The sequence below is a fragment of the Garra rufa genome, chromosome 17 (genome assembly GCF_049309525.1).
Source record: "Garra rufa chromosome 17, GarRuf1.0, whole genome shotgun sequence".
NCBI classification, from domain to species: domain Eukaryota; kingdom Metazoa; phylum Chordata; class Actinopteri; order Cypriniformes; family Cyprinidae; genus Garra; species Garra rufa.
Genome location: NC_133377.1, coordinates 44743419 through 44771053, shown reverse-complemented (window position 1 = coordinate 44771053; position 27635 = coordinate 44743419). Strand labels below are relative to the sequence as shown.

At 32.7% G+C, this 27635-nt stretch overlaps 1 protein-coding gene across 3 annotated transcripts in view; it reads left to right on the top strand.

Annotated features, from left to right (window-relative positions):
* LOC141289494 (ras/Rap GTPase-activating protein SynGAP-like) overlaps nt 1–27635 on the top strand; it is a 122579-nt gene that overhangs the window by 9833 nt on the left and 85111 nt on the right. The window contains exon 1 of one of the 3 annotated variants that reach the window (XM_073821599.1): nt 18465–19161. The exons of the other annotated variants lie outside the window; for them this stretch is intronic. The gene's annotated coding sequence lies outside the window, so the exon portion shown is untranslated. Of the gene's footprint in view, nt 1–18464; nt 19162–27635 lie in introns of those variants that run through there. 3 annotated transcript variants of the gene reach the window in all.

Genomic DNA, 27635 nt, shown 5'->3' with positions numbered 1-27635 from the left:
ACATGCCTATAACATTAACGTTTATTGTTATAGTTTTTGGTGTTAACATGCCTACGTTTATCGTTATAGTTATCGTTCTTGGTGTTAACATGCCTAGAACATTAACGTTTATTGTTATAGTTTTTGGTGTTAACATGCCTATAACATTAACGTTTATTGTTATAGTTTTTGGTGTTAACATGCCTACGTTTATCGTTATAGTTATCGTTCTTGGTGTTAACATGCCTAGAACATTAACGTTTATTGTTATAGTTTTTGGTGTTAACATGCCTATAACATTAACGTTTATTGTTATAGTTTTTGGTGTTAACATGCCTACGTTTATCGTTATAGTTATCGTTTTTGGTGTTAACATGCCTAGAACATTAACGTTTATTGTTATAGTTTTTGGTGTTAACATGCCTATAACATTAACGTTTATTGTTATAGTTTTTGGTGTTAACATGCCTACGTTTATCGTTATAGTTATCGTTCTTGGTGTTAACATGCCTAGAACATTAACGTTTATTGTTATAGTTTTTGGTGTTAACATGCCTATAACATTAACGTTTATTGTTATAGTTTTTGGTGTTAACATGCCTACGTTTATCGTTATAGTTATCGTTCTTGGTGTTAACATGCCTAGAACATTAACGTTTATTGTTATAGTTTTTGGTGTTAATGTGCCTATAACATTAACGTTTATTGTTATAGTTTTTGGTGTTAACATGCCTACGTTTATCGTTATAGTTATCGTTTTTGTTGTTAACATGCCTACGTTTATCGTTATAGTTATCGTTTTTGGTGTTAACATGCCTAGAACATTAACGTTTATTGTTATAGTTTTTGGTGTTAACATGCCTACGTTTATCGTTATAGTTATCGTTTTTGATGTTAACATGCCTATAACATTAACGTTTATTGTTATAGTTTTTGGTGTTAACATGCCTACGTTTATCGTTATAGTTATCGTTTTTGGTGTTAACATGCCTAGAACATTAACGTTTATTGTTATAGTTTTTGGTGTTAACATGCCTACGTTTATCGTTCTAGTTATCGTTCTTGGTGTTAACATGCCTATAACATTAACGTTTATTGTTATAGTTTTTGGTGTTAACATGCCTACGTTTATCGTTATAGTTATCGTTTTTGGTGTTAACATGCCTAGAACATTAACGTTTATTGTTATAGTTTTTGGTGTTAACATGCCTACGTTTATCGTTATAGTTATCGTTTTTGATGTTAACATGCCTAGAACATTAACGTTTATTGTTATAGTTTTTGGTGTTAACATGCCTATAACATTAACGTTTATTGTTATAGTTTTTGGTGTTAACATGCCTACGTTTATCGTTATAGTTATCGTTCTTGGTGTTAACATGCCTAGAACATTAACGTTTATTGTTATAGTTTTTGGTGTTAACATGCCTATAACATTAACGTTTATTGTTATAGTTTTTGGTGTTAACATGCCTACGTTTATCGTTATAGTTATCGTTCTTGGTGTTAACATGCCTAGAACATTAACGTTTATTGTTATAGTTTTTGGTGTTAACATGCCTATAACATTAACGTTTATTGTTATAGTTTTTGGTGTTAACATGCCTACGTTTATCGTTATAGTTATCGTTCTTGGTGTTAACATGCCTAGAACATTAACGTTTATTGTTATAGTTTTTGGTGTTAACATGCCTATAACATTAACGTTTATTGTTATAGTTTTTGGTGTTAACATGCCTACGTTTATCGTTATAGTTATCGTTCTTGGTGTTAACATGCCTAGAACATTAACGTTTATTGTTATAGTTTTTGGTGTTAACATGCCTACGTTTATCGTTATAGTTATCGTTTTTGGTGTTAACATGCCTATAACATTAACGTTTATTGTTATAGTTTTTGGTGTTAACATGCCTACGTTTATCGTTATAGTTATCGTTCTTGGTGTTAACATGCCTAGAACATTAACGTTTATTGTTATAGTTTTTGGTGTTAACATGCCTATAACATTAACGTTTATTGTTATAGTTTTTGGTGTTAACATGCCTACGTTTATCGTTATAGTTATCGTTCTTGGTGTTAACATGCCTAGAACATTAACGTTTATTGTTATAGTTTTTGGTGTTAACATGCCTATAACATTAACGTTTATTGTTATAGTTTTTGGTGTTAACATGCCTACGTTTATCGTTATAGTTATCGTTTTTGGTGTTAACATGCCTAGAACATTAACGTTTATTGTTATAGTTTTTGGTGTTAACATGCCTATAACATTAACGTTTATTGTTATAGTTTTTGGTGTTAACATGCCTACGTGTTAACATGCCATTAACGTTTATTGTTATAGTTTTTGGTGTTAACGTGCCTATAACATTAACGTTTATTGTTATAGTTTTTGGTGTTAACATGCCTACGTTTATCGTTATAGTTATCGTTTTTGGTGTTAACATGCCTAGAACATTAACGTTTATTGTTATAGTTTTTGGTGTTAACATGCCTATAACATTAACGTTTATTGTTATAGTTTTTGGTGTTAACATGCCTACGTTTATCGTTATAGTTATCGTTCTTGGTGTTAACATGCCTAGAACATTAACGTTTATTGTTATAGTTTTTGGTGTTAACATGCCTATAACATTAACGTTTATTGTTATAGTTTTTGGTGTTAACATGCCTACGTTTATCGTTATAGTTATCGTTCTTGGTGTTAACATGCCTAGAACATTAACGTTTATTGTTATAGTTTTTGGTGTTAACGTGCCTATAACATTAACGTTTATTGTTATAGTTTTTGGTGTTAACATGCCTACGTTTATCGTTATAGTTATCGTTCTTGGTGTTAACATGCCTATAACATCAACGTTTATCGTTATAGTTTTTGGTGTTAACATGCCTACGTTTATCGTTATAGTTATCGTTTTTGGTGTTAACATGCCTATAACGTTAACGTTTATTGTTATAGTTTTTGGTGTTAACATGCCTATAACATTAACGTTTATTGTTATAGTTTTTGGTGTTAACATGCCTACGTTTATCGTTATAGTTATCGTTCTTGGTGTTAACATGCCTAGAACATTAACGTTTATTGTTATAGTTTTTGGTGTTAACATGCCTATAACATTAACGTTTATTGTTATAGTTTTTGGTGTTAACATGCCTATAACATTAACGTTTATTGTTATAGTTTTTGGTGTTAACATGCCTACGTTTATCGTTATAGTTATCGTTCTTGGTGTTAACATGCCTAGAACATTAACGTTTATTGTTATAGTTTTTGGTGTTAACATGCCTATAACATTAACGTTTATTGTTATAGTTTTTGGTGTTAACATGCCTACGTTTATCGTTATAGTTATCGTTCTTGGTGTTAACATGCCTAGAACATTAACGTTTATTGTTATAGTTTTTGGTGTTAACATGCCTATAACATTAACGTTTATTGTTATAGTTTTTGGTGTTAACATGCCTACGTTTATCGTTATAGTTATTGTTCTTGGTGTTAACATGCCTAGAACATTAACGTTTATTGTTATAGTTTTTGGTGTTAACATGCCTATAACATTAACGTTTATTGTTATAGTTTTTGGTGTTAACATGCCTACGTTTATCGTTATAGTTATCGTTCTTGGTGTTAACATGCCTAGAACATTAACGTTTATTGTTATAGTTTTTGGTGTTAACATGCCTATAACATTAACGTTTATTGTTATAGTTTTTGGTGTTAACATGCCTACGTTTATCGTTATAGTTATCGTTTTTGGTGTTAACATGCCTAGAACATTAACGTTTATTGTTATAGTTTTTGGTGTTAACATGCCTATAACATTAACGTTTATTGTTATAGTTTTTGGTGTTAACATGCCTACGTTTATCGTTATAGTTATCGTTCTTGGTGTTAACATGCCTAGAACATTAACGTTTATTGTTATAGTTTTTGGTGTTAACATGCCTATAACATTAACGTTTATTGTTATAGTTTTTGGTGTTAACATGCCTACGTTTATCGTTATAGTTATCGTTCTTGGTGTTAACATGCCTAGAACATTAACGTTTATTGTTATAGTTTTTGGTGTTAACGTGCCTATAACATTAACGTTTATTGTTATAGTTTTTGGTGTTAACATGCCTACGTTTATCGTTATAGTTATCGTTTTTGGTGTTAACATGCCTACGTTTATCGTTATAGTTATCGTTTTTGGTGTTAACATGCCTAGAACATTAACGTTTATTGTTATAGTTTTTGGTGTTAACGTGCCTATAACATTAACGTTTATTGTTATAGTTTTTGGTGTTAACATGCCTACGTTTATCGTTATAGTTATCGTTTTTGGTGTTAACATGCCTACGTTTATCGTTATAGTTATCGTTTTTGGTGTTAACATGCCTAGAACATTAACGTTTATTGTTATAGTTTTTGGTGTTAACATGCCTACGTTTATCGTTATAGTTATCGTTTTTGATGTTAACATGCCTATAACATTAACGTTTATTGTTATAGTTTTTGGTGTTAACATGCCTATAACATTAACGTTTATTGTTATAGTTTTTGGTGTTAACATGCCTACGTTTATCGTTCTAGTTATCGTTCTTGGTGTTAACATGCCTATAACATTAACGTTTATTGTTATAGTTTTTGGTGTTAACATGCCTACGTTTATCGTTATAGTTATCGTTTTTGGTGTTAACATGCCTAGAACATTAACGTTTATTGTTATAGTTTTTGGTGTTAACATGCCTACGTTTATCGTTATAGTTATCGTTTTTGATGTTAACATGCCTAGTACATTAACGTTTATTGTTATAGTTTTTGGTGTTAACATGCCTACGTTTATCGTTATAGTTATCGTTCTTGGTGTTAACATGCCTAGAACATTAACGTTTATCGTTATAGTTTTTGGTGTTAACATGCCTACGTTTATCGTTATAGTTATCGTTTTTGGTGTTAACATGCCTATAACGTTAACGTTTATTGTTATAGTTTTTGGTGTTAACATGCCTATAACATTAACGTTTATTGTTATAGTTTTTGGTGTTAACATGCCTACGTTTATCGTTATAGTTATCGTTCTTGGTGTTAACATGCCTAGAACATTAACGTTTATTGTTATAGTTTTTGGTGTTAACATGCCTATAACATTAACGTTTATTGTTATAGTTTTTGGTGTTAACATGCCTACGTTTATCGTTATAGTTATCGTTCTTGGTGTTAACATGCCTAGAACATTAACGTTTATTGTTATAGTTTTTGGTGTTAACATGCCTATAACATTAACGTTTATTGTTATAGTTTTTTGTGTTAACATGCCTATAACATTAACGTTTATTGTTATAGTTTTTGGTGTTAACATGCCTACGTTTATCGTTATAGTTATCGTTCTTGGTGTTAACATGCCTAGAACATTAACGTTTATTGTTATAGTTTTTGGTGTTAACATGCCTATAACATTAACGTTTATTGTTATAGTTTTTGGTGTTAACATGCCTACGTTTATCGTTATAGTTATCGTTCTTGGTGTTAACATGCCTAGAACATTAACGTTTATTGTTATAGTTTTTGGTGTTAACATGCCTACGTTTATCGTTATAGTTATCGTTTTTGGTGTTAACATGCCTATAACATTAACGTTTATTGTTATAGTTTTTGGTGTTAACATGCCTACGTTTATCGTTATAGTTATCGTTCTTGGTGTTAACATGCCTAGAACATTAACGTTTATTGTTATAGTTTTTGGTGTTAACATGCCTATAACATTAACGTTTATTGTTATAGTTTTTGGTGTTAACATGCCTACGTTTATCGTTATAGTTATCGTTCTTGGTGTTAACATGCCTAGAACATTAACGTTTATTGTTATAGTTTTTGGTGTTAACATGCCTATAACATTAACGTTTATTGTTATAGTTTTTGGTGTTAACATGCCTACGTTTATCGTTATAGTTATCGTTTTTGGTGTTAACATGCCTAGAACATTAACGTTTATTGTTATAGTTTTTGGTGTTAACATGCCTACGTTTATCGTTATAGTTATCGTTCTTGGTGTTAACATGCCTAGAACATTAACGTTTATTGTTATAGTTTTTGGTGTTAACATGCCTATAACATTAACGTTTATTGTTATAGTTTTTGGTGTTAACATGCCTACGTTTATCGTTATAGTTATCGTTCTTGGTGTTAACATGCCTAGAACATTAACGTTTATTGTTATAGTTTTTGGTGTTAACGTGCATATAACATTAACGTTTATTGTTATAGTTTTTGGTGTTAACATGCCTACGTTTATCGTTATAGTTATCGTTTTTGGTGTTAACATGCCTAGAACATTAACGTTTATTGTTATAGTTTTTGGTGTTAACATGCCTACGTTTATCGTTATAGTTATCGTTTTTGATGTTAACATGCCTATAACATTAACATTTATTGTTATAGTTTTTGGTGTTAACATGCCTACGTTTATCGTTATAGTTATCGTTTTTGGTGTTAACATGCCTAGAACATTAACGTTTATTGTTATAGTTTTTGGTGTTAACATGCCTACGTTTATCGTTCTAGTTATCGTTCTTGGTGTTAACATGCCTATAACATTAACCTTTATCGTTATAGTTTTTGGTGTTAACATGCCTACGTTTATCGTTATAGTTATCGTTTTTGGTGTTAACATGCCTAGAACATTAACGTTTATCGTTATAGTTTTTGGTGTTAACATGCCTACGTTTATCGTTATAGTTATCGTTTTTGGTGTTAACATGCCTATAACATTAACGTTTATCGTTATAGTTTTTGGTGTTAACATGCCTATGTTTATCGTTATAGTTATCGTTTTTGGTGTTAACATGCCTATAACATTAACCTTTATCGTTATAGTTTTTGGTGTTAACATGCCTACGTTTATCGTTATAGTTATCGTTTTTGGTGTTAACATGCCTATGACGTTAACGTTTATCGTTATAGTCATCGTTTTTGGTGTTAACATGCCTACGTTTATCGTTATAGTTATCGTTCTTGGTGTTAACATGCCTATAACATCAACGTTTATCGTTATAGTTTTTGGTGTTAACATGCCTACGTTTATCGTTATAGTTATCGTTTTTGGTGTTAACATGCCTATAACGTTAACGTTTATTGTTATAGTTTTTGGTGTTAACATGCCTATAACATTAACGTTTATTGTTATAGTTTTTGGTGTTAACATGCCTACGTTTATCGTTATAGTTATCGTTCTTGGTGTTAACATGCCTAGAACATTAACGTTTATTGTTATAGTTTTTGGTGTTAACATGCCTATAACATTAACGTTTATTGTTATAGTTTTTGGTGTTAACATGCCTATAACATTAACGTTTATTGTTATAGTTTTTGGTGTTAACATGCCTACGTTTATCGTTATAGTTATCGTTCTTGGTGTTAACATGCCTAGAACATTAACGTTTATTGTTATAGTTTTTGGTGTTAACATGCCTATAACATTAACGTTTATTGTTATAGTTTTTGGTGTTAACATGCCTACGTTTATCGTTATAGTTATCGTTCTTGGTGTTAACATGCCTAGAACATTAACGTTTATTGTTATAGTTTTTGGTGTTAACATGCCTATAACATTAACGTTTATTGTTATAGTTTTTGGTGTTAACATGCCTACGTTTATCGTTATAGTTATTGTTCTTGGTGTTAACATGCCTAGAACATTAACGTTTATTGTTATAGTTTTTGGTGTTAACATGCCTATAACATTAACGTTTATTGTTATAGTTTTTGGTGTTAACATGCCTACGTTTATCGTTATAGTTATCGTTCTTGGTGTTAACATGCCTAGAACATTAACGTTTATTGTTATAGTTTTTGGTGTTAACATGCCTATAACATTAACGTTTATTGTTATAGTTTTTGGTGTTAACATGCCTACGTTTATCGTTATAGTTATCGTTTTTGGTGTTAACATGCCTAGAACATTAACGTTTATTGTTATAGTTTTTGGTGTTAACATGCCTATAACATTAACGTTTATTGTTATAGTTTTTGGTGTTAACATGCCTACGTTTATCGTTATAGTTATCGTTCTTGGTGTTAACATGCCTAGAACATTAACGTTTATTGTTATAGTTTTTGGTGTTAACATGCCTATAACATTAACGTTTATTGTTATAGTTTTTGGTGTTAACATGCCTACGTTTATCGTTATAGTTATCGTTCTTGGTGTTAACATGCCTAGAACATTAACGTTTATTGTTATAGTTTTTGGTGTTAACGTGCCTATAACATTAACGTTTATTGTTATAGTTTTTGGTGTTAACATGCCTACGTTTATCGTTATAGTTATCGTTTTTGGTGTTAACATGCCTACGTTTATCGTTATAGTTATCGTTTTTGGTGTTAACATGCCTAGAACATTAACGTTTATTGTTATAGTTTTTGGTGTTAACGTGCCTATAACATTAACGTTTATTGTTATAGTTTTTGGTGTTAACATGCCTACGTTTATCGTTATAGTTATCGTTTTTGGTGTTAACATGCCTACGTTTATCGTTATAGTTATCGTTTTTGGTGTTAACATGCCTAGAACATTAACGTTTATTGTTATAGTTTTTGGTGTTAACATGCCTACGTTTATCGTTATAGTTATCGTTTTTGATGTTAACATGCCTATAACATTAACGTTTATTGTTATAGTTTTTGGTGTTAACATGCCTATAACATTAACGTTTATTGTTATAGTTTTTGGTGTTAACATGCCTACGTTTATCGTTCTAGTTATCGTTCTTGGTGTTAACATGCCTATAACATTAACGTTTATTGTTATAGTTTTTGGTGTTAACATGCCTACGTTTATCGTTATAGTTATCGTTTTTGGTGTTAACATGCCTAGAACATTAACGTTTATTGTTATAGTTTTTGGTGTTAACATGCCTACGTTTATCGTTATAGTTATCGTTTTTGATGTTAACATGCCTAGTACATTAACGTTTATTGTTATAGTTTTTGGTGTTAACATGCCTACGTTTATCGTTATAGTTATCGTTCTTGGTGTTAACATGCCTAGAACATTAACGTTTATCGTTATAGTTTTTGGTGTTAACATGCCTACGTTTATCGTTATAGTTATCGTTTTTGGTGTTAACATGCCTATAACGTTAACGTTTATTGTTATAGTTTTTGGTGTTAACATGCCTATAACATTAACGTTTATTGTTATAGTTTTTGGTGTTAACATGCCTACGTTTATCGTTATAGTTATCGTTCTTGGTGTTAACATGCCTAGAACATTAACGTTTATTGTTATAGTTTTTGGTGTTAACATGCCTATAACATTAACGTTTATTGTTATAGTTTTTGGTGTTAACATGCCTACGTTTATCGTTATAGTTATCGTTCTTGGTGTTAACATGCCTAGAACATTAACGTTTATTGTTATAGTTTTTGGTGTTAACATGCCTATAACATTAACGTTTATTGTTATAGTTTTTTGTGTTAACATGCCTATAACATTAACGTTTATTGTTATAGTTTTTGGTGTTAACATGCCTACGTTTATCGTTATAGTTATCGTTCTTGGTGTTAACATGCCTAGAACATTAACGTTTATTGTTATAGTTTTTGGTGTTAACATGCCTATAACATTAACGTTTATTGTTATAGTTTTTGGTGTTAACATGCCTACGTTTATCGTTATAGTTATCGTTCTTGGTGTTAACATGCCTAGAACATTAACGTTTATTGTTATAGTTTTTGGTGTTAACATGCCTACGTTTATCGTTATAGTTATCGTTTTTGGTGTTAACATGCCTATAACATTAACGTTTATTGTTATAGTTTTTGGTGTTAACATGCCTACGTTTATCGTTATAGTTATCGTTCTTGGTGTTAACATGCCTAGAACATTAACGTTTATTGTTATAGTTTTTGGTGTTAACATGCCTATAACATTAACGTTTATTGTTATAGTTTTTGGTGTTAACATGCCTACGTTTATCGTTATAGTTATCGTTCTTGGTGTTAACATGCCTAGAACATTAACGTTTATTGTTATAGTTTTTGGTGTTAACATGCCTATAACATTAACGTTTATTGTTATAGTTTTTGGTGTTAACATGCCTACGTTTATCGTTATAGTTATCGTTTTTGGTGTTAACATGCCTAGAACATTAACGTTTATTGTTATAGTTTTTGGTGTTAACATGCCTACGTTTATCGTTATAGTTATCGTTCTTGGTGTTAACATGCCTAGAACATTAACGTTTATTGTTATAGTTTTTGGTGTTAACATGCCTATAACATTAACGTTTATTGTTATAGTTTTTGGTGTTAACATGCCTACGTTTATCGTTATAGTTATCGTTCTTGGTGTTAACATGCCTAGAACATTAACGTTTATTGTTATAGTTTTTGGTGTTAACGTGCATATAACATTAACGTTTATTGTTATAGTTTTTGGTGTTAACATGCCTACGTTTATCGTTATAGTTATCGTTTTTGGTGTTAACATGCCTAGAACATTAACGTTTATTGTTATAGTTTTTGGTGTTAACATGCCTACGTTTATCGTTATAGTTATCGTTTTTGATGTTAACATGCCTATAACATTAACATTTATTGTTATAGTTTTTGGTGTTAACATGCCTACGTTTATCGTTATAGTTATCGTTTTTGGTGTTAACATGCCTAGAACATTAACGTTTATTGTTATAGTTTTTGGTGTTAACATGCCTACGTTTATCGTTCTAGTTATCGTTCTTGGTGTTAACATGCCTATAACATTAACCTTTATCGTTATAGTTTTTGGTGTTAACATGCCTACGTTTATCGTTATAGTTATCGTTTTTGGTGTTAACATGCCTAGAACATTAACGTTTATCGTTATAGTTTTTGGTGTTAACATGCCTACGTTTATCGTTATAGTTATCGTTTTTGGTGTTAACATGCCTATAACATTAACGTTTATCGTTATAGTTTTTGGTGTTAACATGCCTATGTTTATCGTTATAGTTATCGTTTTTGGTGTTAACATGCCTATAACATTAACCTTTATCGTTATAGTTTTTGGTGTTAACATGCCTACGTTTATCGTTATAGTTATCGTTTTTGGTGTTAACATGCCTATAACATTAACGTTTATCGTTATAGTTTTTGGAGTTAACATGCCTACGTTTATCGTTATAGTTATCGTTTTTGGTGTTAACATGCTTATAACATTAACGTTTATTGTTATAGTTTTTGGTGTTAACATGCCTACGTTTATCGTTATAGTTATCGTTTTTGGTGTTAACATGCCTACGTTTATCGTCATAGTTATCGTTTTTGGTGTTAACATGCCTATCACGTTAACGTTTATCGTTTATAGTTTTTGGTGTTAACATGCCTACGTTTATCGTTATAGTTATCGTTTTTGGTGTTAACATGCTTATAACATTAACGTTTATTGTTATAGTTTTTGGTGTTAACATGCCTACGTTTATCGTTATAGTTATCGTTTTTGGTGTTAACATGCCTATAACGTTAACGTTTATCGTTATAGTCATCGTTTTTGATGTTAACATGCCTATAGCATTAAAGTTTATCGTTATAGTTATCGTTCTTGGTGTTAACATGCTTATAACATTAACGTTTATTGTTATAGTTTTTGGTGTTAACATGCCTACGTTTATCGTTATAGTTATCGTTTTTTGGTGTTAACATGCCTATGACGTTAACGTTTATCGTTATAGTCATCGTTTTTGATGTTAACATGCCTATAGCATTAAAGTTTATCGTTATAGTTATCGTTCTTGGTGTTAACATGCTTATAACATTAATGTTTATTGTTATAGTTTTTGGTGTTAACATGCCTACGTTTATCGTTATAGTTATCGTTTTTGGTGTTAACATGCCTATGACGTTAACGTTTATCGTTATAGTTATCGTTTTTGATGTTAACATGCCTATAGCATTAAAGTTTATCGTTATAGTTATTGTTCTTGGTGTTAACATGCCTATAACATTAACGTTTATCGTTATAGTTTTTGGTGTTAACATGCCTACGTTTATCGTTATAGTTATCGTTTTTGGTGTTAACATGCCTATAACGTTAACGTTTATCGTTATAGTTTTTGGTGTTAACATGCCTACGTTTATCGTTATAGTTATCGTTTTTGGTGTTAACATGCCTATAACATTAACGTTTATTGTTATAGTTTTTGGTGTTAACATGCCTACGTTTATCGTTATAGTTATCGTTTTTGGTGTTAACATGCCTATAACATTAACGTTTATCGTTATAGTTTTTGGTGTTAACATGCCTATGTTTATCGTTATAGTTATCGTTTTTGGTGTTAACATGCCTATAACATTAACCTTTATCGTTATAGTTTTTGGTGTTAACATGCCTACGTTTATCGTTATAGTTATCGTTTTTGGTGTTAACATGCCTATGACGTTAACGTTTATCGTTATAGTCATCGTTTTTGATGTTAACATGCCTATAGCATTAAAGTTTATCGTTATAGTTATCGTTCTTGGTGTTAACATGCTTATAACATTAACGTTTATTGTTATAGTTTTTGGTGTTAACATGCCTACGTTTATCGTTATAGTTATCGTTTTTGGTGTTAACATGCCTACGTTTATCGTTATAGTTATCGTTTTTGGTGTTAACATGCCTATAACATTAACGTTTATTGTTATAGTTTTTGGTGTTAACATGCCTACGTTTATCGTTATAGTTATCGTTTTTGGTGTTAACATGCCTATGACGTTAACGTTTATCGTTATAGTCATCGTTTTTGATGTTAACATGCCTATAGCATTAAAGTTTATCGTTATAGTTATCGTTCTTGGTGTTAACATGCTTATAACATTAACGTTTATTGTTATAGTTTTTGGTGTTAACATGCCTACGTTTATCGTTATAGTTATCGTTTTTGGTGTTAACATGCCTACGTTTATCGTTATAGTTATCGTTTTTGGTGTTAACATGCCTATAACATTAACGTTTATCGTTATAGTTTTTGGTGTTAACATGCCTACGTTTATCGTTATAGTTATCGTTTTTGGTGTTAACATGCCTATAACATTAACGTTTATTGTTATAGTTTTTGGTGTTAACATGCCTACGTTTATCGTTATAGTTATCGTTTTTGGTGTTAACATGCCTATAACATTAACGTTTATCGTTATAGTTTTTGGTGTTAACATGCCTATGTTTATCGTTATAGTTATCGTTTTTGGTGTTAACATGCCTATAACATTAACCTTTATCGTTATAGTTTTTGGTGTTAACATGCCTACGTTTATCGTTATAGTTATCGTTTTTGGTGTTAACATGCCTATGACGTTAACGTTTATCGTTATAGTCATCGTTTTTGATGTTAACATGCCTATAGCATTAAAGTTTATCGTTATAGTTATCGTTCTTGGTGTTAACATGCTTATAACATTAACGTTTATTGTTATAGTTTTTGGTGTTAACATGCCTACGTTTATCGTTATAGTTATCGTTTTTGGTGTTAACATGCCTACGTTTATCGTCATAGTTATCGTTTTTGGTGTTAACATGCCTATCACGTTAACGTTTATCGTTTATAGTTTTTGGTGTTAACATGCCTACGTTTATCGTTATAGTTATCGTTTTTGGTGTTAACATGCTTATAACATTAACGTTTATTGTTATAGTTTTTGGTGTTAACATGCCTACGTTTATCGTTATAGTTATCGTTTTTGGTGTTAACATGCCTATAACGTTAACGTTTATCGTTATAGTCATCGTTTTTGATGTTAACATGCCTATAGCATTAAAGTTTATCGTTATAGTTATCGTTCTTGGTGTTAACATGCTTATAACATTAACGTTTATTGTTATAGTTTTTGGTGTTAACATGCCTACGTTTATCGTTATAGTTATCGTTTTTTGGTGTTAACATGCCTATGACGTTAACGTTTATCGTTATAGTCATCGTTTTTGATGTTAACATGCCTATAGCATTAAAGTTTATCGTTATAGTTATCGTTCTTGGTGTTAACATGCTTATAACATTAATGTTTATTGTTATAGTTTTTGGTGTTAACATGCCTACGTTTATCGTTATAGTTATCGTTTTTGGTGTTAACATGCCTATGACGTTAACGTTTATCGTTATAGTTATCGTTTTTGATGTTAACATGCCTATAGCATTAAAGTTTATCGTTATAGTTATTGTTCTTGGTGTTAACATGCCTATAACATTAACGTTTATCGTTATAGTTTTTGGTGTTAACATGCCTACGTTTATCGTTATAGTTATCGTTTTTGGTGTTAACATGCCTATAACGTTAACGTTTATCGTTATAGTTTTTGGTGTTAACATGCCTACGTTTATCGTTATAGTTATCGTTTTTGGTGTTAACATGCCTATAACATTAACGTTTATTGTTATAGTTTTTGGTGTTAACATGCCTACGTTTATCGTTATAGTTATCGTTTTTGGTGTTAACATGCCTATAACATTAACGTTTATCGTTATAGTTTTTGGTGTTAACATGCCTATGTTTATCGTTATAGTTATCGTTTTTGGTGTTAACATGCCTATAACATTAACCTTTATCGTTATAGTTTTTGGTGTTAACATGCCTACGTTTATCGTTATAGTTATCGTTTTTGGTGTTAACATGCCTATGACGTTAACGTTTATCGTTATAGTCATCGTTTTTGATGTTAACATGCCTATAGCATTAAAGTTTATCGTTATAGTTATCGTTCTTGGTGTTAACATGCTTATAACATTAACGTTTATTGTTATAGTTTTTGGTGTTAACATGCCTACGTTTATCGTTATAGTTATCGTTTTTGGTGTTAACATGCCTATGACGTTAACGTTTATCGTTATAGTCATCGTTTTTGATGTTAACATGCCTATAGCATTAAAGTTTATCGTTATAGTTATCGTTCTTGGTGTTAACATGCTTATAACATTAACGTTTATTGTTATAGTTTTTGGTGTTAACATGCCTACGTTTATCGTTATAGTTATCGTTTTTGGTGTTAACATGCCTATGACGTTAACGTTTATCGTTATAGTTATCGTTTTTGATGTTAACATGCCTATAGCATTAAAGTTTATCGTTATAGTTATTGTTCTTGGTGTTAACATGCCTATAACATTAACGTTTATCGTTATAGTTTTTGGTGTTAACATGCCTACGTTTATCGTTATAGTTATCGTTTTTGGTGTTAACATGCCTATAACGTTAACGTTTATCGTTATAGTTTTTGGTGTTAACATGCCTACGTTTATCGTTATAGTTATCGTTTTTGGTGTTAACATGCCTATAACATTAACGTTTATCGTTACAGTTATCGTTCATGTGGTCAGCAGGCCTTTATCTTAATAATTATTATAAACATCATTCTTGATGTAAACTGGGGCCCTTAAGCCCACATTTGGCTATTCATTGAAAGTAATTGCCAAAAATCTCTGAATGTAATATTCTAATAATCTAAAAGTATTTGCAAACATTGGCATGTCTCCAGAGTTCATATACTTAATAAAAGGGTTGATGTTTAGATGCTGCCGGTGCGTGCATGCGTGTGTGTGTGTGTGTGTGTGTGTGTGTGTGTGTGTGTGTGTGTGTGTGTGTGTGTGTGTGTGTGTGTGTGTGTGTGTGCAAACCTACAGAAATATACATGTGTGAATACCAGCCTGTTCATGCGTAGCAGGAGGTCCTGGTGCCGTATTTGCATATTCATATATTTATATTCATACACATAAACATGCTAAATTCACACACACATACTGTTACTGTATGCCATTTTGAGTGCTGTTTGTTTAACACAGATACATGTGATTGTATTTCAGGAGCTGAAACACACACTCTCTCTCTCTCTCTCTCACACACACACACACACACACACACACACACACACACACACACATAGCCTTTTTGCTGGTAACCATGACAATAATTACAGATTGCTGTAGCTGTGTGTTAAGCGATGGCTCGGGGGAGCGAAAGCACTTTGGCCGACCATCTTTCTCTCTCTCTCTTTATTTTTCCTTTTGCTTTATACTTGTTCTTATTTAATATGGAGGACGGCCATCCACAGATTGAAGGCTTGTGTTGTCATGGAAACTGTAAGTCGTTGTGCCACTAGCCAACTCTCCCCCCCTCCCCCCCCGCGTGCGCCAGTTGGATTGTTCCGTGCTGTGTTGTGTAGAGCCGCTGCGGACCGAACCATCTCGACCGTGGCGCTCTGAGTGGGTGTGTGACCTGAGTTTGGGCTCGTCTCTGGTGTGCGTGTGTTGTTCACGGTTCTGAATTTAAAAACTTGGTGAGATCATTCTCTTAGAATGTGATTTACTCTTCATTACTGATTTAAAAGATTGGCATTCACAGAATGGTACTTGAAAGTGTCACGTTAAAGGGTTAGTTCACCCAAAAATGAAAATTAGCCCATAACCCTCCAGCCAGGCATCACCGTCCAGGCGTCCTAGGCGTTTATATCTCTTCTGTCAAGCAAATCCAATTGGATTATTATTGACTCGCTGAATGTACAGTGGTACGACCATTGAAATTAAGCTACTAATATGTTCTGACAAACAGGTTATTTTGCCTGATCAATTAAAAAAAAAAAAATTGAGCTCTTCCAGTGCGGGAATCGAACCCAGGTGAGACTCGCTGAATGTACAGCGGTACAACTGTTGAAATTAAGCTACTAATATGTTCTGACAAACAGATTATTTTTCTTGCTTGATTAATTAAAAATATATATAACTTTCAAAGTGGGAATTGAACCCAGGTGAGACTCGCTGAATGTACAGTGGTACAACTGTTGAAATTAAGCTACTAATATGTTCTGACAAACAGATTATTTTTCTTGCTTGATTAATTAAAAATATATATAACTTTCAAAGTGGGAATTGAACCCAGGTGAGACTCGCTGAATGTACAGTGGTACAACTGTTGAAATTAAGCTACTATTATGTTTTGACAGATTATTTTGCCTAATCAAAAAAAAACAAAGAAAAAAAAAAACAATAATTTTAAGCTCCTCCAGCATGGAGGTACAGTGGTACAACCGTTAAAATGAAGCTACTAATTTGTTCTGACAGATTATTTTGCCTAATTAATAAAAAAAAAAAGAATGGATCTCTCACGCTGATTGTACAGTGGTACAACCGTTGAAATGAAGCCACTAATATGTTTTAAAAAACAGATTATTTTTCCTGATCAAGTGCGGGAATCGAACCCGGGTCGTTCAGTATGAAGCGCGCCACTCCCACTAGGGCTGGGAATCGATTCCAAAAAGAATCGATTCCTCGATTCCGAGGCATTGGGAATCGAGAGTCGATTCCAACGTTTGGAATCGATCCTCTCAAGGGGAATCGACTCCTCACTCAGAGCCGTTTTCAGTTCAACAAAACTTACCTCTTAAACGGAGGGCTGCATTTCATGAAGGCTGCATATTTCGGCTGCAAGTCATCAAACGTCGATTAACGAAAATAAACGTAATAAAATCGACTCATTACTAAACTCGTCTGAGTTTAAGGATGCAGCCTTCAGTTTGAGAAGCACCCATTAATTTGCCTCTTGCTCGCTAATAGTTATTGTAGTCTGATACATTTCCACGAAAAGATTCGTTCGGATAGATCATATAAATGAACCAGTTCAAAAAACGATTCAGATGTTATTTTACAGGAGAACTGGCTCATGATGTCCACAATTTTGAGCGCTGCACGACAGAATAGATCACGACGTGTCTTGATCTTATTTACATCTTAAATAAATGCTATTTTTAATCTTTCTATCAGCCAATGATAACTCTGAAAGAAAATGCAGAGAGCACGTCAGTGGCCGAGAGCGCATCTGATTGACAGCTACGCCTCGAGCTCTTATATCATCCTGCATTTATTGCGAAATTATAGCTCTTATATCAGTGTTGTTGTTAAAGTTCTGTTTATTTTGTTTCAGTGTATAGTTTGCTAATTTTGTCATTTTATACACGTCACGTCTTGTTTTATTCATGCAATAAATGCATGTCCACTGCTGAGCTGTGGGTTATGACTAATTTCCTGGGCAATGAATTACAATTTGAATATATATATATATCTTTTTTTTTTTTTTAACAAATGAAGCTTCATATTATGAGAAGGTAACTTTATACGACCTTTACATCCTGCATTTATTGCGAAATTAGCTTCCTCCAATCTAAAAAACAAGAATCGAAAAAAGAATCGAAACAACAGTGAGGAATCGATTCTGGAATCGAATCCAATCGATTCCAGAACCAGGAATCGGAATCGGAATCGATTCCAAAATTTTCGGAATCGAACAGCCCTAACTCCCACCGCTCATCCTGACTGACGGTCAACTGTCAGTTGCTTAACTTTCAAATGTTTAATGTCACCGTTGATGACAATTTAAACCCTGCGCGACCGTTATTAGAGGTGTGTGCGCGCGGGAGCGTGTGTAGAGGTAGTAGCAGCAGATCTCTGCTTCAGTCTGTCAGACGCGCGCTGTAGGGCTGCATGATTTTTTTTTCTGTCAGTGTGAGATGAAGATGAAGATGAGGAGGAGGATGATGCGCGCGCGGTCCGCCCACGCAGGATCATTCCTGGCTCGCGTCTAACCGTCGCGCTGAATATCACATTTATTTTTCGACGGTGACGATGAAGACGATGGTGCGGGAGTAACGGGGATGCAGATCGCGAGGGATCGCTCGCACATCGGCGACATGACAAACCCGTCGCGCGCGCGCCAGCCGCATTCACCGCGGAGCGAACGATGAGCGCCGGCGGGAATCTGCGCGTTACCCTGGAAACGGCAGCGGAGCGCCGGAGACTCGAGCGAGCGCGGGCCGAGCGGAGTGCAGCGACAGCCGGACTCAAGACACTGGAGCGCCGCCGGAGTCGCACAGCTGCGGTCTGACCGGAGAGATATTGATGAACGAGGGCGGAATTTCGCCGTTTGTGATGAAGACGGTGATGAAGAGCACCGCACATGTCCACAGCAAACTTGACTGCATCACCGGCTCGTGTGAGGACAGAGTTAGACAGTGATTCCCCGCCTGACAGAACTGATCTGAGGACAGTGAGAATGACAGAAGACGGAGGGACGCGCTGACTCTCTCGCTGGAGGCGCGCACTGAACATTTCAATGACAGTTACTGGACTGGACACTCTGACTGACACACTGACGGACGGAGAGACGCGCTGAGGCCCGACGCCTCCGGTCTCTCTTCTCCGGTAAGTCAGAACTCACAAACTACAACTGCTGTTCGCTTCACTCTGTGGCTCGTTCCAAATGGGTCTTTAGTACGGTTAATAATGGTCTGATATTACCTGTCAGGGTTTGATTGAGTCTGTGGTGATTATAGACAGGTGTCCTCATGTACAGTAGTGTGTTATCATTGCAGTGCTCCTGATTCTCTGTAAATTGCTGTGTGTCCCACCCCACTGCACTCAGTGCTGCCCCCTACAGACCAGATCAACACACACCTCCACCTCACATGATCTCACACTGTGTGTGTGTGTGTGTGTGTGTGTGTGTGTGTGTGTGTGTGTGTGTGTGTGTGTGTGTGTGTGTGTGTTTACAGTAGTGCACTAGAATGCCACTTACTGTTCCTGGCATATGCTGTTTCTGCACTGTATGCCATGCACACTATATGCATAGTGCATACTGCAAGAAATGCTGTATGCCACAAAGCTTACATTTCTTCTGGAAGCATATTGCTGTGATTTGGATTTCTTGGTTGACTCTTTATTGAATCAGACTGACAAAAGTTGTTTTTTCAGAAAGTATATATGTTTCTGTGATCGTGCACTGAACATAATGCAGTGAAAACAATGCAACTAATCTGTGCATTATGCATACTGTTTAGCATACTAATTTATAAAAAATAATCACTTAGTATGTTATGTATATAATATGCAGTTTTACATAATCTTTTATAAAAAAATAGTATGCAATATATAATGTGTCTTTAGAAAGGTCTAGATGGTATGCATACTGCATACTGTTTCATATATTATTTTTAAAAAATGGTACGCAGTATATGGTATATTCAGAAATATTTATCAAAGTAGTATGCAGTGTACCATGCATATGGTTTTATAAAAATGGTACGCAGTATATGGTATATTCAAAAATATTTATATGATATGCAGTATGTCATTGTAAAATCAATTCAATTTCACATAGTATTTTATTAAACTAGTATGCTTTACATCATGTATAGTCAGAAATATTTGGATGGTATGCATACTGCGTAGTGTTTTACATACTGTTTTATAAAAATAGTATGCAGTATGTCGTATATCCAGAAATGTTTAGATAGTATGCATACTGTTTTACACAGTATTTTATTATCAGATTGATAGTTGGTGTGCATATTGTTTTATATATTATTTAAAAAAAATGGTACACAGTATATCATATATTTAGAAATACTTAGATAGTCTGCACACTGCTTTACGTAGTATTTTATTAAACTAGTATGCTTTACATCATGTATAGTCAGAAATATTTGGATGGTATGCATACTGCGTAGTGTTTTACATACTGTTTTATAAAAATGCAGTTTACCATGCATATTTAGATGCTATGCATATTGCATACACATTAATTTATAAAAATGGTATGCAGTATATCACATACTTATTTATAAAATTAGTAGGCACTGTATTGTATATATTTAGATTGATAGTTGCATACTGCATACTGTTTTATATATTATTTTTAAAAATGATGCGCAGTATATCATATATTCAGAAACGTTTAGATAGTATGCATACTGTTTCAAATAGTATTTTATTAAAATTGTATGCTTTATATCATGTGTAGTCAGAAATATTTGGATGGTATGCATACTGTGTACTGTTTTGCATTCTATTTTATAAAAAAAAGTATGCAGTTTACCTCGCATATTTAGATGCTATGCATATTGCATACTCTTTCATATACTATTTTATAAAACTGGTGTGCAGTATATCATGGTACATTCTGCATACTTTTTCACATATTATTTTACAAAAGTACACAGCATTTCAAGTATATTTAAAAAGATATAGATGGTATGCATACTGCTTTACATGCTTGTTTATCAAATATTATGTATGTATATATTCAGATTGATAGTTGGTGTGCATACTGCATACTGTATTTGCTAGTCTTTAATTCCCAGCATAGCTGCTGTAGCTCGTGGATCTCTGCCGAAAACAGTTTCTCTATCAGCCCACACAGAATCTGCGCACTTCTTTTGACATGTTCTGCTGTGGGTTAAATATGCTGGAATGTGTTAAACATTCGTCTGATTAATAAAAGCACTGTAATCTCCAACATACATGGTCACATGCAGGAGTTGAGCGGTGTTGCCAGATCATTGCTATGCTGCTGCTGTGGTGTTCCAGTCAGCCTCAGTGATATTACGGTCTGTAAACCTTCTGCTCTTGTGTTTTCTGTGTGTCTGATACACTGTCTCTCAGTTGTGCGATTGAGCGGTGACAGCGTCAGAAAGTTAGAAAAAGGTTAACGTCATGAGTGTGACAGTGGCTGTAGAGTGAATCCAGTGCTGTTTTTAGAGCTGGTTTGGGTCTGTCGCTGTAGTTCTCTGGAGTTTTGCTGATATTGAGTGGATTTCTCCAATGGAAACACTTTTATTACATTCCAGCGCTGCAATAATGCTCAGATCTCTCTCTGTTAGACACACACAGACTGTTGATGTTCTGCAGTGTGTTCTGGTGTAAATGCGGGTGTAGGCTGTCTGCAGCTGCTTGGGTTATTGATCAGGTGTGTTTTACACTAGTGAGGTGAGCTCAGTCGTGTCTGATATCGGGTATCTGAGCTGGTGTATCAGTCACGGCTGAAAACAACCAGTGCATTAGTGTGGGTGTGCAGTACATCAGCATTAGACAATATTTATTTATTTATATGGAATGCATTAATGTCAGTTCCTACAGTGCACAAATAAAACACAGACATGTGTCATATATAATGCAAAATATAATGCATATTTATATATAATTATAAATAACATTTACTGCGAGCACATACTGCATTAGATAGAATTTTTTAAACTGCAGAAAAATATATTTAATGAAAAGAATTACATTTACTGCAAGCATTTAATGCATTAAAATTTTAAAGAGCAAAAATATATATAATGCAAATAATTGCATTTACTGCAAGCACTTAATGCATTATATATATTTTTGCACTTTTAAAATTCTATATAATGCAAAGAATAACATTTACTGCGAGCACATCATGCATTAAAAAAAATTAAAAGTGCAAAAATATATATAATGCAAAAATTGCATTTACTGCAAGCACTTAATACATTAAAAAAAATTAAAAGTGCAAAAATATATATAATGCAAAGAATTACATTTACTGTGAGCACATAATGCATTAAATAGAATTTTAAAAGTGCAAAAATATATATAATGCATTAAGTGCTTGCAATAAATGTAATTGTTTGCATTATATATATTTTTGCGCTTCAAAAATTCTATTAAATGCATTAAGTGCTCGCAGTAAATGTAATTCTTTGTATTATATATGTTTTTGCACTTCAAAAATTCTATTAAATGCATTAAGTGCTCGCAGTAAATGCAATTTTTGCATTATATATTTTTTGCACTTTTAAAATTCTATTTAATGCAGTGTGCTTGCAGTAAATGTAATTCTTTGTGTATATATATAATGCAAAGAATTGCAATTACTGCAAATGCATTAAACTGAGTCCTTGTAGTGCCAACATATATAATGCATAACACAAAAGTATAAAGCAAATAATTTAATTTACTGCAAATCATATAATGCATTCAATTGAATATAAAATCCAAAGAATACAATTTTAAGCAAACTATATAATCTAATAAACTGAATTCCTTTGGGATCAGTAAGACTTGTATTGTTTTTTAAAGTAAAAAAAGTCTCTTATGCGCATCAGTGCTGCATTGTTAAATTGCAAAATGCAAAATTCCAATGCAGTGTATTTCTAATTTACATTTAGTTTGTTTTTCATCTAATATTTGCATTTTATTTGAGCTGTATTGCAATTATCACAAATGTTTTAATCAATTTAGTTTTTGTTTAGTTTAAGTTTATTTGATCAAAAATACATAAAAAAACTGTAAAATTGCAAAATGTTATTACAGTATAAAATAATAGACTTTCTTTTTAATATACTTTAAAATATAACTTATTCCTGTGATCCAAAGCTGAATTTTCATCATTTTATCTTCAGTCTGAAGTGTCACAGGATCCTTCAGAAATCATTCTAATATTATGATTTATTATTAGAAGTATCAAGTTTTTTGTAACCTATGATTCTTTTTTCAGAATCATAGAATCGTGTTTTTTTTTAACTATTTAACAAGCTAAAAAGAACAGCATTTATTCAAAATATAAATCTTTTCTAACAATGTAAATATATGCTGTCACTTTTTATTAATTTAACACATCCTTGGTGAATGAAAGTGTATATTTCTTTCAAAAAAAAGAAAGAATAAATATAGTGTAACAGTAGGGCTGTGCAATTAATCACAATCGCAAAAAAATCGCGATTTAAGCACATGCGATTTCTAAACCGCACAAGGCTGCGATTTTATCTATCCACCCAACGGCACCCCCGCCCCCCTTGAACGTCAAGTTCATTTTATTTTCGATATAGCGCCAGATCACAATAGAAGTCATTTAAGGTAATCTTTCCTATAGAACAGGTCTATACATAGTTCTTTTATTAAACATGCTAAATTGCCTTATGTTATTTATCTTATTTACACTAAGGCATGGCATTTCTGTCTCTTCATGGTCGCGTGATTACAATGTCTCCTCCAAGAAAACACGGACTGGATCGCGGACTCCATTCATAAAAACCTGATCTACTATAGCGCAGAATGCCACGTAATTCGTCGATTTCTGGATTAATAAATCAAAAGTTGCTCTGTCACTTAATTCAAATCGCGATATGGACTAGTGTCTGTGAAAACTGAAATGCAGAAAGACCGTTTTAATATGAATCCTGCATGTTTCGTTCGCTTCTGTATGTATGAATGGTGGAGACGCGTTTTATTTCTTTACTACATGCAGACTGAAGCAAACGTGACGCTCCCGCTAATTTTTGGCCTTTGCATCTCACATGAACAGATAAACTCAATCGCCAAATCGCTGCTGTGAGTTTCACTTTTACCGTTTCATTTGAGAAAACTAGCATCATATACACACAGAAACTTCACTGCAACCTGTCAAAATAAAAGTACGGTTTAACATGTAACAGATCAATATTAGTCCTGTATTACTATTGTACAGTATAATGTAGGTGTTTATATATTCCTATTTAAATAATTTACATAAAACAATATATATGATAATAAAAATATTACAACAAGATTAACCACTTAACTATTATTTAAACATTTTAAACTGAATATAATTTTTGTTCCACGCATTGATTTTAACAGTAAATTTCTGTTTGTTTGACAAAAATGAAAAGGGTTTATTTTTCATTTGATTAAAAATAAATGTTTATGCTTTTTCATTATCAGAAAAATTAAAACACATAAGAATTTCAAAAAAAAAAAAAAAAAAAAGCAAAAGATTTTAGAGCCCTCAAAATGTTAAAATAGAGAGTTTTGGACTTATTTTTCCACTGAAATGAATGTATTCGTTATTGCACAAAGTAGGCTAAAGTACCGGGGGGGAAAAGTAAAATGGCTTATTTATTTTATGTTGTCTGTTTTAAAGACAATTTTACTACAGTTTTTTTTTTAATTAAACTTAATACTGTTATTTCATGGTGAAATGTTTTGTTATGCACTTCTTGTGCACTGAATACATTTAGAATGTATGTATGTAGCTTGTTTGAAAAAGCAAAAAAAAAAAAAAAAAAAATCGCAAATAAAATCGCAATCGCAATATTTGTTCAAAAAATCGCAATATGATTATTTTGTCCATATTGCACAGCCCTAAGTGTATATTGTTGGAAAAACGTTCTATTTTAAATAAATGCTGTTCGTTTTAACTTTTTATTGATCAAAGAATCCTGAAAAAAGTATCACAGGTTCCAAAAAAAATATTAAACAGCTGTTTCTAACACTGATAATTCTAATAATAAATCATTAGTTAAGCATATTAGAATGATTTCCGAAGGATCATGTGACACTTAACACGGAAAAAACAGCTAATGAAAATTCAGCTTTGCATCACAGGAATAAATGATATTTTAAAGTATATTAAAATAGAAAAAACACTTTTAAATTGCATTAACATTTCACAATATTACAGATTTTTTCTGTATTTTTATTCAAATAAATGCAGCCTTGATGAGCAGAAAAGTCTCTTTTGAAAAGCATTAAAAATCTTACTGATTCCAAACTTTTGAGCAGCAGTATACGCATATAATGTAAAATATATCATGCAAAAAAAGTCCTGTATGCGGTCATAATTGGTAAAACACTTGTTCAGCTGTGAGCGTATGTCAGTATAAAGCAGCAGCAGTCGTGTGATTGGCAAACGTTCAGTAAAGCCAGATGTGAAACACAGCGAATCAGTTTCTATTTGGGTGGAGTGTGTGGTGTTGATTTGATGAAGAGATGAATGTGATGTGATGTCCTCCAGCAGAGATCCACACCGATGACTGATATATTATTCATATATGATCTTTACTGACTCCAGATCACTGTCAGCTTAAAGTGATAGTTCACCTAAAGAAACATCTAGTGCCAAAAACACAACAAAAAGCTCCATGCCGCTCATGTGCTGCAGTCAGTGTCTTCTGAAGATGTTTTGTCTGAAATTCAGGTGATTATTCGCTCGAATGAATCAAATATCAAAAGTCATTCGTCCTCTAGAGTCTCGTAAACAAACACCATGATGCTAAACGCTCATGTTTCATGTAAGATTTTACTGTAACCAGTTTCACTTTAACATGTTTGATTTTCAGGGAGTTCATGATAATATATTAAACCCTGTAAAGCTTGAATGCAGTGTAAGTCACTCTGGATAAAAGTGAGTGACAAATGCATAACTACATAAAAACCTTTGTTAAAGGAAAAGTGAGCTAATAAAACTAGAAAGAGAAAACTAATAAAACCATAAATAAAACTGACATAAAATATAAATATTAGATGGAAAATGTAAAGTAAACATAAATTAGAATTACATTAGAATTGACTACTGGATCTAAAATCTAAAATCATTTGTTTTGATTTAAATAAAATATTAATATAAGACGAAAAATGCAAGCATATATTAGAAATGTCGCATTGGCCATAAATTGGTAAAGTTTAAGTTGAAGCTAATTAACTAAAAATACAAATAAACTAAATCTGAACTAAAACTTAAAAAAAAAAACATTGGTGATGATTAAAAATAAAGCTAAAATAAAATATAAATATTAGACTAGTCAGTCATGCTAATAGCTTGCTAATCATGCTAGAACAATGTTAATGCTAACTACATTCAAATCATGCTAATCATCTAATCTATCTATATAAAGTTCAAAACTTAGCGTTTACAGCTGCTTTAAACTTTCAAGCTAGGCTTTCTCAAACCGACCTAAAGTTGTCTTAAAGGAGTAGTTCACTTTCATAACAACAATGTACAGATAATGTACTCACCCCCTTGTCATCCAAGATGTTCATGTCTTTCTTTCCTCAGTCGTAAAGAAGTTGTGTTTTTTTGAGGAAAACATTTCAGGGTTTCTCTCTTTATAATGGATATGGATGGCGCCCCGAAGTTTGAACTTCCGAAATGCAGTTTAAATGCAGCTTCAAAAGGCTCTAAACGATCCCAGTCGAGGAGGAAGGGTCTTATCTAGCAAAACGATCGTTATTTTCTAAACAAATTGACAATTTATAGACTTTTTAACCTCAAATGCTGGTCTTGTCTCATCTCTGCGCAGCTCATGCAAACTCAGTGTGACTGAGGTAAATACAGTTAGGGTACGTCTAAAAACTCCCATCTGGTTTGTGTCTTCAGTGTCAAAATCGTCCTATAATGCTGTTTTTACCTTTTTTTGTAAAGGGAGTTTGAGTTTCTTTGTATGTTCACTTTGTAAACACTATGTCGGTACTTTTGCAGCGATCTAAGGCGATTTTGAAGTTGGGGAAGAAAACCAGATGGGAGTTTTTAGACGTACCCTAACTGTATTTATCTGAATCACGCACACTTCGCATGCGCTTCGCAAAGATGAGACAAGACGAGCATTTGAGGTTAAAAAGTATATAAATTGTCAATTTGTTTAGAAAATAACGATCGTTTTGCTCCTCGACTGGGATCGTTTGCTGCATTTAAACTGCATTTCGGAAGTTCAAACTTCGGGGCGCCATCCATATCCATTATAAAGAGAGAAACCCTGAAATGTTTTCCTCAAAAAAAACACAACTTCTTTACGACTGAGGAAAGAAAGACATGAACATCTTGGATGACAAGGAGGTGACTACATTATCTGTACATTGTTGTTATGAAAGTGAACTAATCCTTTAAGACAACTTTAGGTTGGTTTGAGAAAGCCTAGCTTGAAAGTTTAAAGCAGCTGTAAACGCTAAGTTTTGAACTTTATATAGATAGATTAGATGATTAGCATGATTTGAATGTAGTTAGCATGATTCTAACATTTTTCTAGCATGATTAGCAAGCTATTAGCATGACTGACTAGTCTAATATTTATATTTTATTTTAGCTTTATTTTTAATCATCACCAATGTTTTTTTTT